Here is a 25,388-nt window from a genome sequence, read left to right as displayed (position 1 = left end):
AATCAGTAGCTGAAAACCAATCTTTACTTCCACACACAGATATACCCCCCCTTTTGTAATCTAATTCTGTTATGACTATAAAACATAGCTTAAAACATATATATACAGGTAGGAAAGTGATGTGATAATGGTTAGGCTAGTAGGCTCAGGACTAGTGGTACAGAATATTCAAACTAGGTCCTTTCTACACAGGAAGTAATGAATCTTCCTATTCCCTCTCTCCATATATGGCAGCAAATGGGCTCTTTGAGGGCACATATGCATAATCTAGAAGTGAAAATCATGGTCTTGGGTTCCAAAGGCTGGGGTCACTCATAACTCCACCACAATCCCTTGCTGGGGCTTAGTTTACCAATTAGGACTAGATAATTTCTAAGGTCCCTTAGAGCTTTAACATTCTGTGATTATGGTTGAATGTTTGTTGTGGCTCATATGAGATATTGCTATTCTATAGATAGCCACGCTGATCTTACGATAACCAGAAGGACCTTGCTCAAGCATTGGGAAAAACTCAACATTTGTCCAATGCAATTCATATTTGGACAGATTCCCAAACCTACTCTTTCTTTTCTTTTCTTTTTTTTTTGTTTATTTAATATATTTAGTTTTCAGCATTGATTTTCACAAGAGTTTGAATTACAAATTTTCTCTCCATTTCTACCCTCCCCCCCACTCCAAGATGGCGTATATTCTGGTTGTCCTGTTCCCCAGTCAGCCCTCCCTTCTGTCACCCCACTCCTCTCCCATCCCCTTTTCCCTTCCTTTCTTGTAGGGCAAGCTAAATTTCTACTCCCCATTGCCTGTGTATCTTATTTTCTAGTTGCATGCAAAAACTTGTTTTTTTTGTTTTTGAACATCTGTTTTTAAAAACTTTGAGTTCCAAATTCTCTCCCCTGTTTCCTCCCCACCCACCCTCCCTAAGAAGTCAAGCAATTCAATATAGGCCACATGCGTATCATTATGTATAACCCTTCCACAATACTCATGTTGTGAAAGACCCACTATATTTTGCTCCTTCCTAACCTATCCCCCTTTATTGAATTTTCTCCCTTGACCCTGTCCCCTTTTGAAAGTGTTTGTTTTTGATTACGTCCACGCCCATCTGCCCTCCCTTCAATCATCCCCCCTTTTCTAATCTTCTTCCTCTTTTTTTCCTGTGGGGTGAGATACCCAATTAAGTATGTATGGTATTCCCTCCTCAGGTCAAATCTGATGAGAGCAAGATTCACTCTTTCCCCCTCACCTGACTTCTCTTCTCTTCCTACAGAACTGCTTTTTCTTGCCACTTTTATGTGAGATAATTTACCCCATTCTATCTCTGACCTCTGTTGTCTTTGGTGTTTGTGGATTGAGAAGTCTGGTAACTGCTGTAGCTCACTGATTCAGGGCGCTAGGGCATGGTCCGACAGGCTCCTGGTCTGGTTCTTCCACACCGCCCACGCTGGGCTCTGCTTCGCTCTGCTTTCAGCTCCCTGCAGGATAGACCTCACCCAGAGACCATCCAGGCTGTCCTGGGCTGGAACCCTGCTTCCCTCTGCTATTTTGTGGGTTCTGCAGTTCTAGAATTGGTTCAGAGCCATTTTTATAGGCTTTTGGAGGGACTCAGCGGGGAGCTCACGCAAGTCCGGGCTTTCCAGCTGCCATCTTGGCTCCACAAACCTACTCTTTCACTTCTAAGAGTTCAGCTGTGTCTAAATTTAAATTAATTGCTTTTTTATTCGTTGTGCATTATTGTCCATGTATTTTTTATATTTTTGGATAGTTTTGTTTCTGATAGGAAAAGTAAGTAATGGGCCACAACAAATATATTCTGTACAACATTTTGTATTTTGTACATGTTTAATATTAAATAGCGGGTCACCACCAATCACCTGACCTCCTCTGTAGACTAAACATCATCACCATTGTAAAGTTTCTTAGGGTTCTTATGGTACTTAAAAAATAATGAGCTTGGGGGTGGAGCCAAGATGGCAGCTGGAAAGCAGGTACTTGCTTAAGCTCCCACCCTCCCCCAGGTCCCTCCAAACACCTATAAAAATGGCTCTGAACAAATTCTAGAGGTGCAGAACCCATGAAATAGCAAAGGGAAGCAGGGCTTCAGCCCAGGACAGCCTGGATGGTCACTGGAAAGGGTCTATTGCATGGAGCTGGGAGTGGAGTGGAGCAGAGCCCAGCATGGGCTGCGCCAGGACCAACCATACTGGGAGCAGGGTGGAACAGGTGTAGTGCCCTGAGTCAGTCAGCTGTGGCAGTTACCAGACTTCTCAACCCACAAACACCAAAGACAACAGAGGTCAGTGGGAAAAGCTGCTGGGACAGAGTGAAAGGAGTTCTTGGTTGGCCACCGACCCGGCAGCAGCAGAGGTGGTGCAGCTCTGAGGCTGTTTCCAGAGCTACAGCTGCAGTTGCCTCTGGCCCAAGGCCCACCTGGTGGGAGGAATTAAGCAGTGGATCAGAGCAGGAGTGCAGAGACTGCTTTGCCCTGCCTGGATCTGGGCCACAATCCTGGTTGGTGGTTCTTGGGGGAGAAGGAGTGCTGTTATGGCAGAGCTTGCTGTGTAGAAGTAGCTCTGAAAGTAGCAGGACAGCCCCTCAAGCTTGTGACAAAGTACTCTCTACTCTACAGGCAGTCATAAACCAACAAAAAGCTCAAGGGTTAAGTAGTTGGCTGGGAACATGAACAGGCAGCGAAAACAATCTCAGATTCACACCCAGACCTTAGAATTTTTTTTTTTTTGGTGACAAAGAAGATCAAAACATAGAGCCATAAGAAGTCAACAAAGTCAAAGAGCCTACATCAAAAGCCTCCAAGAAAAATAGGAATTGGGTTCAGGCCATGGAAGAGCTCAAAAAGGATTTGGAAAAGCAGGTAAGAGAAGTAGAGGAAAAATTGAGAAGAGAAATGAGAGAGATGCGAGAAAACCATGAGAAACAAGTCAATGACTTGCTAAAGGAGACCCCAAAAAATACTGAAGAAAATAACACCTTAAAAATGGACTAACTCAAATGGCAAAAGAGCTCCAAAAAGCCAATGAGGAGAAGAATGACTTGAAAGGCAGAATTAGCCAAATAGAAAAGGATGGCCAAAAGACCACTGAAGAAAATACTAATTTAAAAATTAGATTGGAGCAAGTGGAAGCTAGTCACTTTATGAGAAATCAAGATATTATAAAACAGAACCAAAGGAATGAAAACGTGGAAGACAATGTGAAATCTCCTTGGAATAACCACTGACCTGGAGAATAGATCCAGGAGAGATAATTTAAAAATTATTGGACTATCTGAAAGCCATGATCAAAAAAAAGAGCCTAGATATCACCTTTCAAGAAATTATTAAGGAAAACTGCCCTGATATTCTAGAATCAGAGGGTAAAATAGAAATTGAAAGAATGCACTGATCACCTCCTGAAAAAGATCCCAAAAAGAAAACTGCTAGGAATATTGTCACCAAATTCCAGAACTCCTAGATCAAGGAGAAAATACTGCAAGCAGCCAGAAAGAAACAATTTGAATATTGGGGAAACACAGGATAACATAATATCTAGCAGCTTCTATGTTAAAGGATCGAAGGGCTTGGAATATGATATTCTGGAGGTCAAAGGAGCTAGGATTAAAACCTAGAATCACCTACCCAGCAAAACTGAGTGTAATGCTCCAAGGCAAAATATGGATTTTCAATAAAATAGAGGACTTTCAAGCTTTCTCAGTGAAAATATCAGAGCTAAATAGAAAATTTGACTTTTGAACACAAGAATCAAGAGAAGCATGAAAAGGTAATCAAGAAAAAAGAACAAGAAAAAGAAATTGCAAGGGACTTACTAAAGTTGAACTATTTTGTTTACATTCCTACATGGAAAGATGATGTGTGTGATTCATGAGGCCTCAGTATTAGGGTAGCTGAAGGGAATATACATACATACATACTTATGTAAGTGTATATATATATATATATATATATATGTATATATATATATAGACAGAGGGCACAGGGTGAGTTGAATATGAAGGATGATACCTAAAAAATAATATCAAATTAAGGGATGAGAGAGGATTATATTGAGAGAGGGAGAAAGGGAGAGATAGAATGGGGTAAATTATCTCATGTAAAAGTGCCAAGAAAAAGCAGTTCTGTTGGGAGGAAAGAGGGGGCAGGTGAGGGGGAATGAGTGAATCTTTCTCTCATTGGATTTGACCTGAGGAAGGAATAACATGCACACTCAATTGGGTATCTTACCCCACCGGAAAGAAGGAGGAAGGGGATAAAAGGGGGGATGATAGAAGGGAGGGCAGATAGGTGGAGGAGGTAATCAAAAGCATACACTTTGGAAAAAAGACAGGGCCAAGGGAGAAAATTGAATAAAGGGGGACAGGATAGGAAGGAGCAAAATATGTTAGTCTTTCACAACATGAGTATTGTGGAAGGGTTTTACATAATGATACATGTGTGGCCTATGTTAAGTTGCTTGCCTTCTTAGGGAGGGTGGGTGGGGAGGGAACAGGGGAGAGAATTTGGAACTCAAATTTTTAAAAGCAGATGTTCAGAAAAAAAAGGTGTTTTTGCATGCAACTGGGAAATAAGAAATACAGGCAATGGGGCATGGAAATCTATCTTGCCCTAGAAGAAAGTAAGGGAAAAGGGGATGGGGGGGGGGAAGTGGGGTGACAGAAGGGAGGGCAACTAGGGATTGGGACCATCAGAATATATGCCATCTTGGAGTGGGGGTTGGGTAGAAATGGGGAGAAATTTTGTAATTCAAAATCTTGTGGAAATCAATGCTGAAAACTAAAAATATTAAATATAAAAATAATGAACTCAAATCTATGACCAAAATTCAGAATTGAGACACCGTTTATATCAGTGAAAGGGTAATAACTGTCTTCTCTTAAGCTTGCTTTTCCTCATGAATCTTTCCTAGATATAGTCTAATGCAGCATAATGCCACAACAGTTTTACATTAATTTGCCTGATTTTTATTTGTCCTGTTGAAGATGGAGGACCTTGGAACTGAGACAAAGGAAACTCCAGAACTAATCTGTTAGTTAAATTAGGAGAAAAGAAAGGATTGATGGGGAAAAATTATGATACTTCTTACATAAGTTATTACTTCATTAAAAAAAAATGTTGTCCAGGATCCTGAAAAAAGTGTTCCCTCAAACCCAAATTTGCATAGATCAAGAATCACTGTTCCAAGAGAAATATTTTTTTTAAAGTCAAGAAAGGTTTAATTAATTTTGCTAAAATTGTCACTTGAAAAAGAATAGGCATGTAGGAATGAGGAAATATCACTTATTAGAAGGATTGCACTGGGAATTTATGAGCTGACTACCATTTAAAAATTAGACTGCTTACAAATTAAAAAAAAAAGCTTTAGTCTTACTCTGTATGTTATAATAGACTAATATGTTTATTCTATTGAAAATAAAAGTATCACAAAATATAAGGGGAAAATACTGAATCACAGGCATAGCATGAAATATATTTTCCCATTTTAATATGTTATCCTTATTTGTCTTTTTGGATGTAGGGAATGGGGCTTGATTCATTGGCTGTCTTTTATAATTTCCACAGCATGTGTGACTCAGTACTTTTTTCTTTTAAGCATGATATTCATTTTCAGGTAAACTGAGAATTTCAGTGGAAAACATCCCATAGGGAACATGGAAAGCAGAGTAGTTTGGTGCCAAGAGTATTAGCTAAGGAATTACAAGATCTTGGATTGATCACCTGAATTTCAACTAAGTCACTGTGATTTTTATGGTACAAAGCAAAGAATACTTACTCTATAGTCAGAGGACTTGTATGATGCTTACCATCTGTATGACCTTGCGCAAGTCACGCAAGCTTCATTTTTCTCATCCGTAAAATGAGGGCATTGCACTAGATGGCATATATGGTCTCTTACATCTCCAAAGCTAACTTTTATGGATCTGAGTTTTCTTGTCTCCAAAATATAAATTATGGTGAATACTTTATCATGAAGGCAGTTTGCATAAAGGATAGAAAAATGGACATAGATCCAGGAAGACTTGGGTTCAGTTCCTGTCTCCAACATATTAACTGTGTGACCCTCATCATGTCACTTACCTTCTCGGTGCCTCAAACAACTTGCTAAGAAAATCCGTAAGCAGCTGCTAATCTATCTTCATTGAGGGAGGTTTCTCATGGGGAATTCTGTATACAAAACAAGCCACTGTTCTAGTCAGTCAGTCAATTAATAAACAGTAGGTAGAAGCAAGTGATGCACGTAAAAAAGGAAATAAATCCAAACCACTATTTCAAAAGTAATCATGACTGAACAAGGTCATTATAGGTGACAAGGTTGTATTCATTAAGTACTAATTTCACAGAGATTTGTTGAAGCTCAAGTGAGGCAATGTGTATAAAGTCCTTTGTCAAAACCTTAGAGTATTATATATGTCAGACAAGGCAGCAAATATTTATTAAGCTGTGGAGATCGAAATACAAGCAAACAGAAAGTCCTTGCCCTCAAGTAACTTATTTTCTAATGGAGGAAGGAAGTACACAAAAGAGATCTGAAAAAAGGGAAGGAAAGATAACCTCACAGGGGCATGGTGTCACAGTCCAGAAAGTCCAAAGCATGTCCAGCAGAAGAATGAAGGGTGGCTGGCCTGGACCCTTCCCCAAAATGGTTACTGTGGAGGACACGCACCACTGGGAGAAGGGAACCAGAGCAGAAGGAATTTCTAGTGTGAGAAGGCCTCAGGTCCAGTGGATGAAAAATATACCCTTTTAGGTACTAATTATATTGGAAGACTTTATAGATAGAATTGCCAATAGTTCTTAGAGATGCAAAACAATATGGACAACCTGAGTCACTTGTAGCTACATTTCTAGTGGAGTGAAATTGAAGCTCCATTCTCTTCTTCCTCATTCTTTTTGCATTCCAAACCTCACCCTAATTCTTTAAGACATATAGACTTAGGCCTTTCTTACCTAATGTGCTCAGAGTATGACATGCCTTTTTTGGCCTTTCCATCTGGTTATACTCCATGTCAGAAATATTTTCCCTCCTAATCTCTACCTCTTGATTCCCCTAGATTCCTTCAAAGCTCAGCTTAAGTTCTTAAAAGGGATCTTTCCATAATGTCCCAGTTGTTTTGTATTATTAATTGTATTTATTATAGTAATTTGTATTAAAATTAATTTGTATTATTCTTGGCTGTATTTTATATATATTTACCTGTAAATAGTTTGCTTCTCCCAAGTAAAGTGATTTTTAATGTGTGAACTAGTTTTTTAATGTTTTGATAATTATGTTTTCAATATAATTGATTTCCTTCATAATTAACATGTACTTTATTTTGTTCATTTAAAAACATTATTCTGAGAATACATCCATAGGCTTCACCAGATTGACAAAGGGTTCATGACAGGTCCAGAAAATCTGCCTAAATCATATGGAAGCTCCTTGGAGGAGGAAATTTTTCTTTTTTGTCTTTATATCACCATCACTTAATACAGTGCCCAACCAAAAGTAGGTTAGTAATAAATTCTTGTGTAATTGACCTATAAAATGCACAAGACTGAGTTCTGCTCTGAAAACTTAAGAAAAAAAAAACCAGTGAGTCATTTGTACTGTCATGGTTAGCATAGGGAGATGGATGGAGGTCTTTGGTTACTGGGGATAGGATCTAGCCAGGAGAGTACTGCATGAACATTTCCAGCATAGGGGCCAATCTGGTGACTAGTGCTAGGAGTTAGGTGCCAGTAGGAAGTTCTGTCATTAATATTCTCCATATTTGGAATGGAGATCCAGTATGGCCTGGGAAGGGGAAATCTGTGTCTTGGAGTGTGGGAACAGGGCAAAGAGTGGTACTGGGCCTAACACTATAAATTGGTTAAGGAGGAAGAGCAAAAGTGGGCAGCAGGTTTGTGGCTAATCCTATGATGAGATCAGTCTCAGTTTTAACCACCAGCCCAGTCTGAAGTCTGCAGCTAAATAAACAGGAAGGGTAGCTCAGACCAATGGGGAGTTATTTTGCTCTGAAATTGCAGTTCCTCCCAAACTCCCTTATGGTGGTCAGGCCAAGCAGCATTCTACTGGAACTCCAACAAGGAGATTTTAATGGTTATACAGTTATAATGCTTAGACCCAAAGTCAGGTAATTTATTTTGCAAAGTAAAGACTATGAGGGCAGTGATCAGACTTTGCCCTGGATCAGTGAAAACTTGCAGGTCCCCAGTCTGAACTGCCTCATAGATAATTGAAGAACACGTAATTCATTAACTAGAAAAAGCATCAGCAGGACCCAAGAAGGTACAAAACAGTAGGAAGCAAAAAGGTCTAGATATTCTCTTAAATTGTATAGAGCCTTGTCCGGATGTACTTTTCAAATTTGGGAAGTAAAGTTAGAAGAATAAATAAATAAACAAAAAGAATACCACCCCAAGAACTCTGATGATAACAGGGATTTCTAAGACAAACATACAAGAGAACTATTTCAAAACATCTACAAGTAAAGCCTCAAAGAAATACACTTTTTGGACACAATTTCATTTAGAATTTTTAAGAAAAAAAGAAAACATTTAAAAATGTTATAAATGAAATTAGAATGCTAAGGAAAGAGAATTGGAAAAGAAATGAGAGGTATGGAGGTAAGGTTTGGAAAGAAGATTAACAGCTTAGCACAAAAGGTATAGGACCTTATACACATTTTTTTTTTCAGAACTGATTTTATGAGGGAGTCTCATTTGTAACCAAGATGGAATTAGAAGAATGATGTTATGTTCACACTTTAAAAATATATCTGTATGCACAAGAAGTTGTAAATAGATGTAAACATATATTACTTTCCAAGATCCAGTTTCCATTCTCAGTCTTCCCTGCACCAAAAAACAAACAAAAAGCCCCAAATTCAGCAAGGCCAACCTATCCAAAATAATATTATAATTAAAAGACTGATAATATGAGATAAACCAAGAAAGTCTGACAAGAGCATCATATGTCACTGGAAAATATTCCTGAAGGAAAATGGAGTTTTGATTTTTGATGATACTGGATTATTTAAAACATTTTTCAGTAAAATTAGACATTGATTTTTAAATTTACTCCTTACAGATAACTATTGAACCAATATGGCTGGTTAATGTGTTCACTAGTATAAAGTAATCAAGTACTCTAACAACTGACTTTAAATTAGTCAAGTGTATAAAATTTGATTATAATTGGCTTTGCAATAGCTATACAAGAAGCCATACTGTAGAAGGCCCACTAGAGTTCAAATTCACCATTCCATCCTGTTATGGTAATTAAGGTGGGACATTTTTACTCTTTTCTCTTTTGGAATGCTGAGGTAATCAAGTACCTTTGATGAGTCTTGCCATGTAATGGCAAGCAAAGTGAACTTTTTGTTGTCTTTGTTTTGGTGTACTTCTCAGCACTAAGGAATCCTTGATTGAATTGGAAGTCTCTGATGACCTGTTTACGTCAAGGGAAGGCCTAGTTCACATGAGTTTGAGTCTCATGGTTGTGATGCCCTTTAACCCTGAGACTCATGTGTAATATCAGAGGTTAACATTTTGCCTTTGGGGGCACACTCTTTGGAAGAGTGTTGGTGATGAGACTCTGGGTAGTCAAAGGAGCCTTGTGGGCCCCCCCCCCCCACCAGCTTTGAAAACCCAGATGTTGGTGCTTCTCTGGTAACTATGCATTGTGATTTGGTTAGACAGAAATGTTGATGTAATTAGACATAAAATATCACAAATTAAATAAAATGTTAAAAAGAAGTATTAACATGTGATTTACATAATGAAATGCAATGAAAATATATTCAATAAATGGCTCCTGAAGAGAGAATTAAAAATTTACCAAAATAAATTACTTAATCCTAAGGAATTGGTGGGCCAAACAAATTATAGAAATGATAAATTATTTTGCTAAGAAAAATGAGAAAAGTGGGATGTATCATATTTTTTGTGAGGCAGCCGAAGCAGCTTTTAGGGTGAAATATATTTCTAAGCACTTTCATATAGAAAAAGAGAAAACAGGTCAATTAAAAAAATAATTAGAAAACCAAAATTTTATTTAAAATCAATGAATGCTACAATACAAATTGTGAAAATCAAAGATGAGATTAACAAAACTGAAAGCAAAATAAATGAACATGTGAAACTAGGACCTGCTTTTTTAGTAAAAAAAAAATAGCTAATTTGATAAAAAAATAAAACCAAATAATCAGTATCAAAACAAAAGCAAATTCATAATACATGATGAAAAAATAAAGGAAATTATTAGAAACTATTTCTACTGTTATTTTCCAATTAAACTGATAAGATTAATGAAATGGTTTGATACTTACAAAAGCAGGAAATAACAAGACTGAAAACAAGAGAAGACATAACTAATCTAAGAAAATGAATTTGAACAAGTGATAAATGAGGTCCTAAAGAATAAAACCCTGAGAGCAGATGAATTTGCCAGCTAATTCTATCAAACATTCAAAGAACATTTGATTCTAATATTATATAATCTGTTCAAAAATGAAAAAAGAAAGGAGCCTACCGAATTCCTTTTATCAGCCACATACAGTCTTTGTCCTTATACTAAGGAGAATTGAAACAGAGAAAGAAGATTAAATATTGTCCTGATGAACATTGATGCAAAATGTGTAAAGAAATGTTAACAAGGAGAGTACCATAACATGTTACAAAGATTATACACACACACACACACACACACATATATATATATATTTATATATATATATATATATATATATATATATATATATATATATATATATATATATATATATATAAAATCATGTTAGGTTTATACTCAATTCTAAGGTTGACTCAGTATTCAGAAAACTAATATCATAAACCAATTAATAAAAAGAACAACAAAAATCATATGATTATGTTACTAGATTTAGAAAAAGTGTATGACAAGATATAATGCCTATTTTTCTTTAGGGAAAAAAAACCCATAAGAATACAGGAAGGATGGATATCCCCTTACTATGAAAGTAGTGTTTATCTAAAACTAAGAGCAAGCATTATTCATAATGGGTATAAAGTAGAAATCTTTCCAGTAATATCAGAGGTAAAGTATGAATGTCTATTGATGCTGCTATTTAATATAATGCTGGAAATGTTGTCCATGTTTTGTCTATGTCAGAAAGATGAGAAAAATAACCTGAGGGAACCAACATAGACAAAGAAAAAAATAAAATTATTACTTTTCACATATGATATGACATTTTACTTAGAGAACCCTAGCCAGTCAACTAAAAAGTAATTTAATCAATTCAGTTTCATCAAAGTTGTATATAAAAGAAAACCATATAACTCATCAGGATTTTCTGTACATTATGAATATAATCCAGAGGGAACAAATAGCAGAATCCCATGTAAAACAACTCCATAATGTATAAACAGTTGGAATTCTATCTCCCTCATCATACAAAGAACCATATGAATACAAACATGATTTATCTTTAAATACAAATGAAGACAGACTTAAATAATTGAGAAATAGTACTTCCTCAGGGATAGACTGAACCAGTATGATAAAAATAACAATGCAACACAAATTAATTTACTTTTTCAGTGCCATACCAATCAAACTATCAAAATATTACTTTACAGAGCAAAAACAACAGCAAAAAATAATGAAATTCATAAGGAGGAACAACAGCTCAAGAATATCAGGAGGAATAGTGAAAAAAAGAAAAGGAAAGTTAAGGGACCAGGCAACAATAAATCTCACATCCTACTACAAAGTAGTAGCCATCAAAATGATATGGCTATGGTTAAGAATTAGAGAAGTTCATCTGTAGAAGAAGTTAGAAGCACAACATACAGAAGCAAATGAGCACAGTTTTCTTGTTTTGATAGACATTAAGACCCTACCTATTGAGGTAAGAACTGACTTAATGACAAAACTGCTGAGAAAACTGGAAAGCAATCTGGCAGAAACCAAATACAAACTCACGTCTCACTGCATGCCAAGGTGAGATTCAAATGAGTACATGACTTAGACATTAAGAGCAGAATTATAAATAAATTAGGGGGCATCATAAACTAATACTTAAAAAATATACGGATAGAGGAAGACCAAACATAGGATAGAGAGATTAATGAAAGATAAAACATGCAATTTTAAGTCTACCTAATTAAAAAGTTTTGTACAAAGAAAATCATTACACATAAAATTAGAAAGGAAGTAGGTAACAATGGGGAGGGTATATTTGCAGCAAAATTATTTGTTAAAGTTCTGTTTCCAAGACATACAGCAACTGATTCAAATTTATAAGATCCAATCTCTAATTCATAATTGGTCAAAACTATAAATAAGTCTTCAGAGGAAGTTATTAATAAACATGAAAAATGTGCCAAATTTACATGCTCTAAATTACTTGCAAATTAAAGCAACCCTGAAGTTCCACCTCATACTTATCAAATTGGCAAAGCTGACAAAAGGGAAAATGGCAAATGCTGTAGGGATAAGCATATTAATGAACTGCTGTTGCAGCTACGTATTGGGTCATCCATTCTGGAAAGCAATGTGGAACAGCTCCCAGAATAGTGCTAAACTCTGCGTGATCTTTGATCTAGGAATTAAATTCTACATAATCTTTGACCTATGAATTAAGTGTATACCCAAAGAGATCAAAGAGCAAAAAGGTCACATGTATCATTATTTGTAATACTTCTTTTTGTGATAGCAAAGAACTAGAAACTGGCTAAATTGAAGAATGGCTGCACAAATATAATACCCAATGACACTGGCTCTGTTATCATAGATGAATTACTAAACCTCTCTTAGCCTCAGGTAGTTTTCTCAACCTGTGAGGGGGGTTTTCTTTGGAGTGTGGTATGGCAGCTAGGTGGTACAGTGAATGGAGGACCAGGGAGACTCATCTTCCTAAGTTTAAATCTGGCCTCAGATACTAGCTGTGTGACCCTGGACAAGTCATTTAACCCCGTTTGCCTCAGTGTCCTCATCTGTAAGATGAGCTGGAGAAGAAAATGGCAAACCACTCCAGTGTCTTTGCCAAGAAGACTCCAAATAGGGTCACAAAGAGTCAGATATGACTGAAAATGACTGAACAATAACAAAGTCATGGGATTGCCCATAATGACAAGATCATAAGTCCACATATACTTTGGACACTTTGTACTTCCAGATAGAATACTCTATATTTTTTATGGTAGTAACTATATGACAATTATAACTACATTGACATTAATTTCTGTTTTTATTATGTTGTCAGAACTTAGTGAAAAATAAAATAAAGTTACTAGTGCTCCCAAGGTGAATTGTGCACTGAACATATATAGAGTTAATGTCACTGTTGCAACTGTTTTTAAAAAATACATTAATATTTCTATTAGTGTATTTTGATTTTGCATTGCTTAAATTTTTTCTTGATATCCCTCCTTCTGTTAGAGGGCCATCCAGAATAACAAAGCATAAATCAAGAAAAAAAATAATAAGGAGAGAAAAACCAATCAATAAATTGACAAAAAATATTGAAAATATATTCAGTATTTCATACCTGTGAACTTCTCACCTCTGCAAAGCAGTGAGTGGAGGTATTTTTTCATATTTCTTCTTTGGGGACATGCTTGTTCTTTGTAATTTTACAATATTCATTTTTGATTACCTTATGGCTATTGTTCTTTCATTTATATTATTTCAACCATCGTGCATATTAGTTTCTTGGCTCTACTAACTCACTCTTCTTCAGGTCATGTTCATCACTGGTAGCAAAACCTTACCTGCCAACAAAACTCCTACTCTTGAGTGCAGTCAAACCAGATTAAAATGTAATTAGAAAATGTTTAACAAAATATAAAAATGCAATATGACATAGATAATTCTAATTTATGGTTTTCGAGGTCAATACGCAGCTTGCAGGGCCATTTCTATTTGAGTCTGACACCAGTTATGGACAACTTTTAATGCTTCTCTGCCACATTCATCATTTCCTATAGCCCAGTAACATTTCATTGCATTTATGTACCATGATTTGCTTGTCCCTTTTTCTAATTTAATTTATTTAACATATTTAGTTTTCACGAGAGTTTGAATTACAAATTTTCTCCTCGTTTCTACCCTCCCCCCCCACTCCAAGATGGCATATATTCTGGTTGCCCTGTTCCCCAGTTAGCCCTCCCTTCTGTCACCCCACTCCCCTCCCATTCCCTTTTCCCTTCCTTTCTTGTAGGGCAAGCTAAATTTCTACTCCCCATTGGCTGTGTATCTTATTTTCTAGTTGCATGCAAAAACTTGTTTTTTTTTTTGAACATCTGTTTTTAAAAACTTTGAGTTCCAAATTCTCCCCCCTCCTCCCTTCCCACCCACCCTCCCTAGGAAGTCAAGCAATTCAACATAGGCCACATGTGTATCATTATGTATGACCCTTCCACAATACTCATGTTGTGAAAGACTAACTATATTTTGTTCCTTCCCAACCCATCCCCCTTTATTGAATTTTCTCCCTTGACCCTGTCCCCTTTAGAAAGTGTTTGTTTTTGATTACCTCCACCCCCATCTGCCCTCCCCTCCATCATCCCCCCTTTATTTTTATCTTCTTCCCTTTTCTTTCCTGTGGGGTAAGATACCCAATTGGGTATGTGTGGTATTCCCTCCTCAGGCCAAATCTGATAAGAGCAAGATTCACTCATTCCCCCCTCACCTGCCCTCTCCCCTCCTCCCACAGAACTGCTTCCTCTTGCCACCTTTATGCGAGATAATCCACCCCATTCTATCTCTCCCTGTCTCCCTCTCTCAATATGTTCCTCTCTCATCCCTTAATTTGATTTTATTTCTTTTAGATATCTTCCCTTCATCTTCAACTCACCCTGTGTCTGCTCTCTCTCTCTATATATATATAAATACACATAGATATATACATACATACACATTCACATATATATATGTTTGTATATATATATGTGTGTGTGTGTATATATATGTATATATATATGTGTATAGATATATATATATACATATATACATGCATATTCCCTTCAGCTACCCTAATACTGAGGTCTCATGAATCATACATGCCATCTTTCCATGTAGGAATGTAAACAAAACAGTTCAACTTTAGTAAGTCCCTTGCAATTTCTTTTTCTTGTTCTTTTTCTTGATTACCTTTTCATGCTTCTCTTGATTCTTGTGTATGAAAGTCAAATTTTCTATTCAGTTCTGGTCTTTTCACTGAGAAAGCTTGAAAGTCCTCTATTTTATTGAAAATTCATATTTTGCCTTGGAGCATGATACTCAGTTTTGCTGGGTAGGTGATTCTAGGTTTTAATCCTAGCTCCATTGACCTCCAGAATATCGTATTCCAAGCCCTTCCATCTCTTAATGTAGAAGCTGCTAGATCTTGGGTTATTCTGATTGTGTTTCCACAATACTCAAATTGTTTCTTTCTGGCTGCTTGTAGTATTTTCTCCTTGATCTGGGAGCTCTGGAATTTGGCGACAATATTCCTAGGAGTTTTCTTTTTGGGATCTATTTGAAGAGGCGATACATGGATTCTTTCAATTTCTATTTTGCCCTGTGGCTCTAGAATATCAGGGCAGTTTTCCTTGATAATTTCTTGAAAGGTGATATCTAGGCTCTTTTTTTGATCATGGCTTTCAGGTAGTCCAATAATTTTAAAATTATCTCTCTTGGATCTCTTTTCTAGGTCAGTGGTTTTTCCAATGAGATATTTCACATTGTCTTCCACTTTTTCATTCCTTTGGTTCTGTTTTATAATATCTTGATTTCTCATAAAGTCACTAGCTTCCACTTGCTCCAATCTAATTTTTAAATTAGTATTTTCTTCAGTGGTCTTTTGAACCTCCTTTTCCATTTGGCTAATTCTGCCTTTCAAGGAATTCTTCTCCTCATTGGGTTTTTGGAGCTCTTTTGCCATTTGAGTTAGTCTATTTTTTAAGGTGTTGTTTTCTTCAGTGTATTTTTCAGTATTTTTTTGGGTCTCCTTTAGCAAGTCATTGACTTGTTTTTCATGATTTTCTCGCATCCTTCTCATTTCTCTTCCCAATTTTTCCTCTACTTCTCTATTTTGCTTTTCCAGATCCTTTGTGAGCTCTTCCATGGCCTGGGACCAGTTCATGTTTTTCTTGGAGATTTCTGTTGTAGGCTCTTTGACTTTGTTAACTTCTTCTGTCTGTATGTTTTGGTCTTTTTTGTCACCAAAGAAAGAATCCAAAGTCTGAGACTGAATCTGGGTGCATTTTCGCTGCCTGACCGTATTCCCAACCAACTAACTTGACTCTTGAGTTTTTCAGCGGGGTATGACTGCTTGTAGACTAAAGAGTTCTATGTTCCACGTTTGGGGGGGATGCGCCAACTCTGCCACACCAGCACTCCTCCTTCCCCAAGAACCCCCAACCGGGACTGGGCTTAGATCTTCAGCAGGCTGTGTACTCCTGCTCTGATCCACCACTCCTCCCACCAGGTGGGCCTGGGGCCAGAAGCAACTGCAACTGTAGCTGCCCCACCTCCGCTGCCTCCGGGGGCTGGTAGCCAAACTGGGAACTCCTTCCACTCCCACAGCTTTTCCTACTAACCTTCTCCGCTGTCTTTGGTGTTTGTGGGTTGAGAAGTCTGGTAACTGCCGCAGCTCACTGATTCAGGGTGCTAGGGCCTGCTCCCCCGGCTCCTGGTCTGGTTGGTCCATGCTGCTCACTCTGGGCTCTGCTCCGCTCCGCTCGTAGCTCCCAGCTCCCAGCTCTGTGTGGGATAGACCTCACCCAGAGATCATCCAGGCTGTCCTGGGCTGGAGCCCTGCTTCCTTCTGCTGTTTTGTGGGTTCTGCAGTTCTAGAATTGGTTCAGAGCCATTTTTTTATAGGTTTTTGGAGGGACTCGGCAGGGAGGTTTCACTAGTCCCTGCTTTCCAGCTGCCATCTTGGCTCCGCCCTCGCTTGGCCCTTTTTCTATATATGTATATCTGTTTACAATCCTTTGTGACACAAGAAGGCACTACTATTGATATTTTGGTTTACGTAGTGTCTTTCTGTTTTTCAGTGACCTTCTTTGTATTTATACCCAGTAGTAAAAGCTCTGGGTAAAAGGGTATGGGCATTTTAGTGTCTTTGTTTAGTCATTTAATTCCAAATAGCTTTCCAAAATGGTTGCACTTATTTCAACAATGCACTAGTGTACCTATTCTCCCACAAGCCCTCCAACAGTGACTATTCCTGTCATTTATCTTTTTTTTTTTCTAATTTTCTGAGCGTGAGGTAATTTTGATTTGCATTTTGTTTAGTGATTTGGGGCTATAGATTTGTTTTTTCTGGACTTGATAAAGAAATAGAAATCTTAGTACGTGGGGCTAAGTGGCTTCCTTTGAAATTTCATCAACTATTAGATAATGTGAGCTATCACATTTTGCGAAAGTTTTAAAATTTTCTTTGTTATTTAAATAGATCACTTAATATTTTTATTTGTGCTTATAGACTAGAAACACAATTCATGCTGTCAGGAAATATACTTGGTTAGAATTTATTGATTTTTTTTTTAAAAAATGATAACAAAGGCCATCTTTGTTCTGATTCAAGACATGCTACAGCCCAGGTTGATTCTCCATTGACACAAATGGCTCATGAGTATTCAGATTGAAACTATTTCACCTCAGAGGTAAACAAAAGGAATTGGCAACTTTTACAGATGTGCCACACTAGAGTAATCAGACTGCAAGCCTTTGAATATACCAATTGTGAGGAAGTTAAAAATGGATTTCTGGATTAGAAAACCTCTTTTGCAGTTGAGGTTACAGCTTTGGTTTCATCATCAGGCTGCTTTCCCAACTATTCTTTTTTAAAAAAAATTAATAATCTATATTTTTGGTTCCATTTTAAGTTCTGAACTGTCTCCCTCCTTTTCTCCCCACCTTGCATAGCAACCACTCTTAATTCCAATGCTCTCTCTTTTAAAAATTATTTCATCTTTCTCCTGTACATATTGAGCTTTGCATATATTGGATTTCATGTCTCCCCCCATTAGACTGTAAGCTCCATGAGGCCAGGGACTGTTTTTTGCCTCTTTTTGTATCCCTGTCTCTTAGCACAGTGCCTGACGCAAAATAAGTGCTTAAAAAATGTTTATTGAGAGGTAAAGTTAGGATTCACCTCAGGCCTTTTGAAGTTAAAATGCAAGTCCTTTTTCTACCTTTCCATGCTGCCAAGAAGGACTGGGCACTCATTCCATTTGCTTCTGCTTAGTAGCCCTGAAATCTTATAACAAAGTCTGTTAGTCAGTCAGTCAGAAATGTGATAAATTTTCATTTATTTTCCTGGAGTCTGTCAGTCAGTCAGAAATGTGATAAATTTTCATTTATTTTCCTTTAAAATGGGGATAATAATAATAATCCTGTTTTACAAAGCTGTAGCAATTAAATGAAAGCTTGAGTGTCTCCTTTGATAAAATGTAATAAAATGATAAACTCCTTGAAAAATCAATATTTCTTTTTTTTGTATCTACATCTCCAGTGCTTAGCATCACAGTGGGTGCTTAATAAATGCTTCTTGAGTGATTGCTATATTATGCATAATAACTATATTTTTATTTCTATACAATCAGTTTTTTAAAAGTAAAATTTCATACTTTCCAAAATGAGTTGGTGATGTTTGAGCACCAGATGGGGAAGAAAAGAAAAGAGGAGGGTGGGCAAGAAGATAAGAGAGGTAAGAGGTAATAATGCTTCCTACTTGTTGGATTATAAAATCATAAGGCTTTGGGCAGCTCAAAGTAGACGTAAACTATAGACTCAAATTGAGTTTCTTTGAAGGAATTTCAACACCCAGACATATGTATTGAATCATTCAAAATAAAGTAGGTATGAATAGATCCGTAATCAGTTTGAACAGATCAGGGAAACTTAGGGGTAATTGGATATGGTCAGATGATGCCCAACAGAAAATGTGTTATGATTGGTTGAAGGTTAAGTTTCATCTATTGGGCTACATACAAGAGCAGCAAGCTAGTTTAGAGGCAAGAATTTTAGTACTTGAATGTTGAAAAAGTCCTAGGATAGGACTTGAAATTTAGGAACTGAGCATTCCATGGCCCTCAGAAGGATTCTGTCTTGGGGTAATTAAAGACGTTGTTACAGAGGAAACAAAACTTGTACGAGACAACACATACAACTGGGAGAAGAAGAGATATATGAAGGGTAAACAGAAGTTCTCCTGAGAAAAGGCGACTGAGAATCTTGAGGGATGAAATTGACTTCGAAGGTTAACTTTGAAAAGCCAGAAGACCTTAATCTTCTGTTGACATTAAGTAGCAGTGTTCCCTGGAGCTAGCCAAAGTATTCCCAGAACTGGCACTGTTGTTCCTGATGGCAGAATCTACACTGGGAGCCAAGAGACCCACTGAGAACTAACTAGACACAGTGAAAATAAAGTATCATGTCCTCCATAAGAGTATTAACTCTTTTTTTCTTTTGGTTCAATTTTATTTTATTTTATTTCTCCTGAGGGACTTTCATGAGAGCTTCATGAAGGGAGAAAAGAACTTCTAGTAAGCAGGAGCTGTGAATTTGGCACATGTGTTAACCAAAAAAAAAAAAAATCACAAATCCATGGGATAGGAGTTGCAGCTGAATTTATTACAAGAGAAATGAATGTGCATCTGGAACTCCTACACCAAGTACAAAGGAGTTCACAATCTAGGCAGAAGCTTGCATATTTATGAGTCCGAGAGACTTGGAGGGCAATCCCCTCCCAAATAGGAGTAATATGGGAGGAGGAAGGGAACAGTAGGGGGTGGGAAAAGGATTAATACCCTACTTTAGGGGAAGAGTAAGATGAAAGAAAGGGAGGATGAGTAGGTAGGATGGCAAAGCAGCATTCTTTTTCCTTGTGATCTGCTAGACTATAAAAATAGGATGATCTGCTTATCTACAAGGATCCCAGCTGCACAGTTTCTCAGTCTGGTGCAGACTGACTGGCATCCGCCTTGTAAGTGGTTTGACTCCACACAGGGAGTCCAGCTAAGGGTACAAACAGCAAATTATGTCAGCTCAGGATATGCATGTTGGTGCTTCTTCCTTGACACATACAAGATTTCCTGCATAGTCCAGGTCTTGTGTGTCTGGAAAATATGGCAACTCAAGAAGACAGGTTAAGTTGGCTTCAGGGCAACACATGAATTTCTGATACATTTGTCTTACTATCATTTCACTATAAAGTTCTATAAAGTTTGACTCCACTCTGCCCAGAGATCTTGTATATGCAAGGGGAGAGTACATCCCCTGCTTAGGGGATTTTTTTTGTTTTGGTAATAACTGCCCTTACTGTAACTGCTAAGTAAATTCCCTTTCTAAAAAATAAATTCTGGCTCACAATCAGTAAGGAACACACTACTGGGGACTTACGAATAATAGTACTATTAATCAATGAACAATTATTTATTAAACACTGATTATGTGCCTGACACTATGCTAAATATTGGGGCTTTCAAGTACAAAGAGTGAAAGTTCCTACTTGCAATCAGTTTATGATCTAATGGGAGACAAGTACCTGCACACTCATCTGTATGTGTATGTATACACACACACACACACAAAACCATAAATATAAAGACCTTCAGACTTATAGCTAGAAACCCCAAAGAAGTAGTCTACTGATTTCTGGAGACCTGGCCTGCCAATTTAAGTGTGGATTGGTGAATTTGCACCAGAAGAGATACTACATATGTATTCAACACTTAAAATATTAGCAAAAATTAATATAACACAAATGTTTGTAAAGCATTTTACGTGTATTAATTTCATTTGATTGTCTCAATCTTTTGAGGTGGTGGTATTCAGTTGTTTCAGTCCTGTCTGACTCTTGGTGATCCCATTTGGAAAAATGAAAAAGAATACAAGATACAAACACACACATATATGTTGAAAAACATTTGGTTTGAAATTGAAAAACATTTTAGGTGGAAGTTATCTACCTGTGATGTTAAAAATAATAACCTGAGGCTTAAGTATACAAACATGCAAACACACACATGTCTTTGTATCTTTTATTCCTTTTTTATTTCACAGTATGTTTTCATATTAAATTCACATCTTTTAGCTATCATTTTTCATCTTCTTTGGTTTAATGACATTGTTTGCTTCTCATTTTAGGGCAATAATTATTTAGTTCTCTTAGTTTTTCTTTTCATAATCTTATTGGATTTACATGTCTGTGTATGTGTATGCAGGTATGTGTGTGTGCGTTTGATGATTTCTATTTCGCCTGATTTCAAAAAGGGTGTGAGGTGGTAGACTAAACTAGAGGAGCAGTTTTTTTCCTTCTTGGAAACATTTTGTACAAAGTCTTTTATTTGATTTTCACTATGTCTCGTAACTGTCTCTCGCTTTCCAATGACACAGAATACTTATTACTTCATGCTTAGATGACTGTAAAATTCTTCTATCTGGGCTTACTCCAAGCTATATTGCCTTCTTTATCTCCTGTACACTTAGTTCATCTTCTTAGCAGCCCTAGATTTGGAATTAGAATACCTGGCTTTATGGCCTGCTTGCTAACTGTGTGGCCATGGACAAGTTACTTTCTTCAGTGTTCTCAGCTGTAAAATGGGGATAATGATATTTGTACTACTTACTTCACAGGGTTTTTAGAGAACTCATGCATGGATATTAAAGTCATGGCCATATGGATGAATTGAAAAACAATTTGCATGGAAATTATCTACCTGTGATTTTAAAAATAAAAAGCTGAGGTTTAAGTAAAGAGTTGGAAATGATTGATTGCTTCTTCAGCTTAAAATGGAACCCAATGGAGCAGCATCAGGTTCCTGTAGTAAACAGAGCCATAAGTTCCATATATGAAGGGCTGTTCTAATGGAGTTTGTACTTATACTGTTACATGCACCAGTTAGTGCCAGTCATTAAGCATTTATTTATGAGCCAATCTGGTTTTAAGTATGGAAGATTAAACCCATGGAGGAGAAGAGTTGAAACTGACCTTTATTTTTTAAAGTGATTGAATCTCTTCCATTTTTAGTGGAGAAAGAGGAGGAGAGGGAGGAAATTGGTCATTTTGGTCAAGGATGAAATTTAGAATACTGACTGCAAAATTCTCAATTTAAGAAACTATCAAAAAATATGCTAAAATCCTACTCTGCTGCCTCATCGTAATGTGGAAGTTTTCTTGAAGGGCAAACAGCCAGGATATCAGCTTTGACAAATCCTACCAAACTGGAAAAGCTCTGAGAATATCCTTGTGGAAGATATGTGCCAGATGTGGGAACACCAACATAAGTTTTGAAGGCGCAACACAAGTTTGCAACATCAAGTGAAGTTTTTGGTCTCAACTCTATTAACCATCGATAAAGTTTTTCTAAAATTTATTTTTTGTTTTCAACATTCACTTTTATAAGATTTTGTGTATATATATATACATATAAATAAGATTATCTATAGATACATATATATATATGTGTATATATATATATATACATATACATACACACATATATAGTAAGATTTATGAGATGGCATGAATCTCATCCAGAAATTTAAAAGCACGGAGAGGGAGTAGAATTACTAAAACATCTTTGAAGTATCAAACAACACTATTTCAGAATTGGAAAAGAAGTCCTCTAATGCAACCCAAACTTGAAAAATAATCACTTCAAAAGCATCTCTGTAAAGCAGTAATCTAACTTTTGTTCTAATACTTCTGGTAAAGTGGAATCCATATCCTTCCAAGGTAGCCCTATCTGTACATGGATAGCTCTAATTGTTTAGAAGTTTTTTCTTTAATCGCCTCGCTGCAAATTATGCCCATTCCTTGTTCCTAGTTTTGCCCTTTAAGTTCATGAAGAACATATGTAATGTTTTTTTCTGAATGACAACTCATAAAATTTTAGAAGATAAAGAACTCTCTTTAAGATGGTGAAGTGAATGGAACCTGGGTAGCCCATCACTCCTATAACAACATCAGCAAGAATAAAGAGCTCTGGATCCAGAAGTGGTAGCACAGAATTAGGGAGTTCAAGAGGACTTTGCAAACTGGAGGAAGGGTGTTACACATGAGCATCTCTTATCTGAACCAGTTCAAAGATGAATTAATATACACACACAAACACACACATTTGAGTAGAAATACATAAAATTCAATAGAAAATCAAGTGGTAATAGGAAGGGGGTGGTAGAGATTAAGAGACAATTTTGGAGGACTTATCATGAAGGAAGGAATGAAAGGAAAGAAAGGGTAAGAACATGGGATCAGGGTCTAGATGAAAGGGAAGAGAAGAGGAGCAATGGAACAAAAGCAGATTGTATCAAATTGATATCATTAGTGTTGAGTCCATTCATCTATCTTTATAAAGAAGGGTCAGGGACAAAAAAATGAAAGGTTATAAGAAGATAGGATAGAGAGGAATGAATAATAAATGATCACAAGTATGAATTTGAATGGAATGAATTCACCCATAAAATGGAGAGTAGCAGAATGGAATAGATATCTAAATTCAACAATATATTGCTTACAGAAACTCATTGAAAAAGAAAGATTCACAGGGAGTTAAAATAAGGAGCGGCCCCAAAATCCGTTCTATTTCAGTTGAATGCAAATAATCTGGGTTAGCAATCGTTCTCTGAGGCAGGACAACAATAAAAAATAGGTGATTAAAAGAGATAAAAAGGGAAACTACATAATTCAAGATATCATAGATAATAAAAGTCAAATCAGTTCAGTGTATATACATATATATAAAAATATGTATGTTTGTGCCCTATGGGATAGCATCTAAATACTTAAGGGAAAAGTTATTTGATTTTTATGACAAAAGTAAAGTACAGCAAAGTAAAAGGGCTGGGAATCTCATTGTGTCCCTATTAGACACAGACAAATCTAACCAATGAATAAACAATAAAGAAATTAAGGACTTAAATAGAATTTTAGAAAAGTTAAATATAATTGAACTCTGACAGTTACTTAAGGGGACCAGAAAGGAGAGGTATGTGTATGGGGGAAAACCTTTATAAAAACTAACTTGTATTAGGGAATAAAAAACTAAAAAATGAAGAGAAGTACAAATACTGAACACATTTTAAAATGGACAACTGTAAAAACACAATCATAGTCCTAAACACTTTAACACTAAAGAAGTGGTGAGTCAAAGAATCAATTATGGAAAAAATAGAAAATTTCATCAAATAAAAATGATTCAACATACTAATTTTGGGGGATGCAGTTAAAGAAGTCCCAAGGGGAAACTTTTATATGTCTAAAAAATTTCATCAACAATATAGAAAAAGAAAAATATAAATTAATTGGGCATGCATTACAAAAATTCCTAAAAATAAATGAAACAGTAAACAAAACACTAAAATGCAAGTTTGGAAAATCAAAGAGGTTAAATTTAAAGCACTAAATTGAGAAATAAAATTAGAAAAATCTATAAAATAAATTATTGTTTCTGTTTAGGGAAAAAAGAAAACAGTATAGTAAAGGGAGAAATCACAAGAACCAATGAAGAAATAATAGCAATTAAATAAACTCTTAATAGAGACATGGCAACACATAAATAAAGATTGCACATTATGACTAGGTAGTATTTGTACCATAAGTGCAAAGTGTGTTAAATGTTAGTAAAGCTACAAGTACAATAGGCCATATTAATAAAAATAATAGCTATCACATATGTACTTTAATAAATGCAAAAAACCAAATTTCTGTTAAAAAACAAATTATAGGAATAAATGAATATTATAGTAAATAGTATCTATGTTAAATCAAGAGCAAATTTTATATATAATGAAAATAAATGAGGCCTTTTCACTAAAATTTAGAGTAAAAAATAATGTCCATTATTACCACTATTATTTAACATAATTGTAGAAGCACTGGAAATAGTAGTAAGACAATTAAAAATGTTGAGGAAGTAATTATAGAGAGGCAATATAATTTTTGCAGATATTATGGTGGTCTATATACAGAATAACTAAGAGAGTCAACTAAAAATTTAGATAATAACTTTAGCAAAGTAGCATGATATGAAATAATTCCACATAAAAATCGTCCTTTTTCTATATTATCAACAAAACCCAGGAAGAGATAAAAGAAATTTCATTTGTGATAACAAATGAATAAACATTTAGAAATTCACCTACCTAGATATAGACAGGTACTATATGAATAGAGCTACAAAACTTTATTTCCAGAAGTCAAGGTAGACCCAAATAGGTGGAGCCATACTAATTGCTCATAATTTGGCCTACCTAAATTAATTTGCTTCTACAGTGACATACCAAACAAACAGCTGAAAAATTATCTTGTGGAGCTAAAATTTTTAACATCTGGAGGTGGAAAAATATCAAAATTATTATGGGAAATTATGAAAAAGAGAAGTAGGGGAAAAGGGGACAACAAATGATCATTTATTT

The sequence above is a fragment of the Trichosurus vulpecula genome, chromosome 4 (assembly GCF_011100635.1).
Source record: "Trichosurus vulpecula isolate mTriVul1 chromosome 4, mTriVul1.pri, whole genome shotgun sequence".
Classification (NCBI taxonomy): domain Eukaryota; kingdom Metazoa; phylum Chordata; class Mammalia; order Diprotodontia; family Phalangeridae; genus Trichosurus; species Trichosurus vulpecula.
This window is presented reverse-complemented; position numbering follows the sequence as displayed.